Genomic DNA, 4,290 nt, shown 5'->3' on the forward strand with positions numbered 1-4,290 from the left:
ATTCGCCAAAGTACATGATAGTTCTAGAAACGTTGCGTCACAGTAGTCATGTGACTCGATGACGCAACAATATTTACTTTCACATCTTGAACTTTTATAGTTGTTAAATCTTTCTCTGTCAGATAATTACTAGTCTTTTAACTTGGAAATATCTTCGTAATTTAAATATTTTTTGAGCATTTCACATACATTTAAAACCAATAACTGAGTTACTTTTATAAAGTAAAATAATAAGTACCAGCTATTCGAGATATCATGTATGTATATATATATATTTAATTTGGATTTGAGGAGCTTCCTACGAGTGACTTCGGTCAGACTAAGGACAAAAGGTTCTTTATCTGAAAACGATACACCCAGGACACTTGAAATGGACTAATGAAGAGACTGCTGTCTAGCCTAAAAGTTTATTTGAGTATGAAAGAAAAAGTTCATCTATTTATGTAAATTTTTCAAAGTACATTTCTTTGTGTTAATATTTTTCGTACTTTCCTGCGTTAATTTTAAGTTGTTCAAATCTTAAGAATATATATTACGTTAAAATATGCAGGATGGTTGAAAACTGAGGCCGAAACTTTGAAACAGCACAAAAAGGGAGGGAGGAGGGGGATACCATGTTCTTATGCATAAGGATTCACTATTGTCTGGAAATTATACTAGGAGCATCGCTGTGGTAATATTTGGAGCCGTTCAAATATTACATTAGGCTTGGGAGGAGAATATCTCGAGTCTTACAGAATTTGACAGGAGAGGCAAGGGAACTAACCCACACGCTACTGAATGTTACTGAAGGGTGTATTTTTAAGTAGTACATAAAAAATATTTACCAATTTCAAATCGAATTCACGTGAAAATTGAGAAGAAAAAGACGCACCAACATTGAATTAAAAGTGTATTAATGATAGTTCTATGCTAACTTTATATTTGACATCATATTTTGCGTTTCAGCGTCTTCCAGTGCGCTCGTGAACAAAGTACTATAATCATACTATATTGTGTCAAATTAACGTTGTCTCTGGAACATTAAGATCAACAATGTCAAAACTAATGATGTTGATACTTATATGTGTATTCTGTTGATGTTATGTCTATCACTAGTACTCTACCAAACCACAATAATTTAATTAATACTGTCTATCACAAATGTTAAGTGATTCATTTCACGTCTACCACTAGTACTCCACTAAACTACGTTATTGTAATCAATACATTCTATCACAAATGTAAATAGATACAGAATCGTTCTGTGATGTGAAAAAGCAGAGAATATCAAACAATCAATTTACATTTGATTAAATCTTTAGTTAAGACTGTCGTACGATATTTCTGTCAATCATATCATTTATGCATTTAATTATACTATAAATATTTGCAGTATAAAGAGCTCATGAGTTAGTTTCTTGAAATCAAAAATTAAAACTACACTTTTCTGTTAATAACGACGAAGATGGTTGACAAAACACAAAACATTTTATTTACAAGGTTCGAATGATTTGGAATACACTCATTCCACCTCCTGGAATATCTGAAAATAGTGTTTCAAAGATATTAATTAACCTAATGCTATAGTATCATTAATCACAGGTTTACTTAGCTATTGAGTAAATTGGTAAAAAGAAGGAAAAAGAGAAAAACAACAGATTGGTCATAGAATATATTTTGAAACAGTTCAGTTTTAACTGGGTAAATTTAGAATAATTTTAGGGGACAATCGGGTGGGCTCACAAACGGTTCAAAAACACAATCATAAAAATCTAAAAAACAATAAAGCCAACCACTGGAGTCTAGATTGTAATTTCGTCATTTCTAGTGAGTTTTATCAAGTAAGTAAAAGACACAGGTAAGTTTTTTTTAAACTCATTATTTGTTATACTCTTTAAAACAAACATTAGTATTCACAATCTCTGAATGACAGTTTAAGAAAAGCACGACATTTTGTTTCCCTTGTTTGATAAGGGCATGTAATTAAGTTTTTTGTGCTATATCTTTTGAAAGTAGTAATTAAAAATATTTTTTTCACATAAAGGATACATCAGCTTATTTAATATATAAGAGTAATGTTATTCTCTTGTTCTTAAACACGTATATCTGAGGGGAAATAATGAAAATGACAACCTCTACTTAGCAGTGAGTTCAGATTACTTCTATATTTCATATTAGTTATATTTTCTACCACTAGATGGAAGCATATAATGTTTTTTTTATACAACGACAGTTTGAAACTTTTCCGTGCATAAACATGATATCTGCCAAATCAAGTTCGCTAAAAATAAATAAATAAATAAAGAATTACCTAAATTAATATTCAACGTATCAAGTAGCTTAAGTCTTTATGCAACTGACAGACCAGTGTACATGTTACTGATGTCTGAGTTGAATAACACCAGTTTCTTAATTATCAAAACAATACAATATATATAGCAGTCTTCTTCCCTTAAATCTTCAGTGGGACCGAGTCTGGAGCTATATATGTTTACGAGCCTTGGGATCCGTATGATGTCCTCCCCATTAATTGCTCTGACCCTGGCCTTATATGCATATACAGTAACCTAGGGTGGAGTTGGAGAGTGTGGGTTCTGGAAATGACCCCTTAACGTCGGTCCAGTGCTCCGGGGTACTTGTACCATGCTGGAGGAAGTATTCCAGCTTCGCTGGCCTCCCACTTAATTCAAAATTAGATTAATTATTACAAGTGTGATTGCTGTCGTTTCACATGAACAAGGTCTTATAAGTTTGTTTAACTCTCAATAGATGGAGATGATATTAAACTATTATAAAACTTGTATTTAAAACACAAAAGATGTAACAGCATTTTCAATACACTTATCAACTGTTGCTACTTTATATTCCTTTACATCATGAATAATAATTGTTGCAAATCGTTCTCATTATTCATAAAAAATATCTAGCTTTCTACTAACTCTCATCTTTGGTTTATGCTCAGTATCAGTGTCATGCTTTCATCATCCTTACTTGACTTTAAGTAATAAAACGTTATTAGCATAACCAGGAGCTTATCCATTAATTATTCAATTATATCCTCTCAGGGTTTGAGTTTAGCCTAATGTTATTTCAGGATAGTAACATGAAATCAAATACATATACCAGTGAGAAGGAGGTGTTGGCAAACTGATTGATACTAATTTAGAAGAAGTGAGTACAAAAATGTCACATTTAGAAATGTTCTGTAAAACATTTATTAAACTTGTCCAAACTGTACTTTTGTCAGTTAGGTCTGTTAAATTGATTTTTATTTTACTTTTTTATCATATATAAGTTTACATACAATATCAATAATGGAATGCATTTACTCCAAACAAGTAAATAAATATCATAGTAGCAGTGGTATCTTGTACCTGATAATGCATGTAATATTGGCTATATCTTAACTCCACCCGAAACACAGAAAGTTACTTTAGGTGTCTCAATTTCTTTATACATCAGTTTGATTCATTGGTCTTGCAAGTTCCATGGCTGTAAAAACTTTGGTAACAATTTTGGTGGCAGACAAAGCTTATCTATTATTTGAAATGAAAGATTATGAGATAATTAGTATTTTTTTAAAAAGAACACGGCATGATCAATGAGACACCTTATACAATCAAAATTATAGAAATTTGTGACAATTTTGTCGACAGAAAATATAAGGAATCACTTTTGATTCAATCCAGAAATTCCCCCGTGAATATGTACAATGTCTGGCCCCTTTAACATATTATTATTATCTGCTTGTTTGTTAATTTCCGTTGTAAATTCTTTCCGAGGAACTTCAGCGATACAAGTCCTTTCTTAAATAAAACTAGTTTATTCTTTCTCGATACAATTTTGCAATACACAGAATTTCCACAGTCACTTTAACTTAACTACATTTATAAATACACGCTATAATTCACAGCGATTCACACACTTTACTTACGAGGCCTACTGTTTAGGCCCGGAATGGCCAGGTGGTTAGGGCGCTCGACTCGTAATCTTAGGGTCGCGGGTTCGAATCCCCGTCACATCAAACATGCTCGCCCTTTCAGCCGTGGGGGCGTTATAATGTGACGGTCAATCCCATTATTCGTTGGTAAAAGAGTAGCCAAAGAGTTGGCGGTGGATGGTGATGACTAGCTGCCTTCCCTTTAGTCTTACACTGCTAAATTAGGGACGGCTAGCGCAGATAGCCCTCGTGTAGCTTTGCGCGAAATTCAAAAACAAACAAACAAGCCTACTGTTCGCTTGACCCAATTTATTTCTCTTCAATCTTTCTCCGGCTTAGGCCCGGCATGGCCAGGTGGATAAGGCGCT

The sequence above is a fragment of the Limulus polyphemus genome, unplaced genomic scaffold (assembly GCF_000517525.1).
Source record: "Limulus polyphemus unplaced genomic scaffold, Limulus_polyphemus-2.1.2 Scaffold4897, whole genome shotgun sequence".
In the NCBI taxonomy this organism is placed as follows: domain Eukaryota; kingdom Metazoa; phylum Arthropoda; class Merostomata; order Xiphosura; family Limulidae; genus Limulus; species Limulus polyphemus.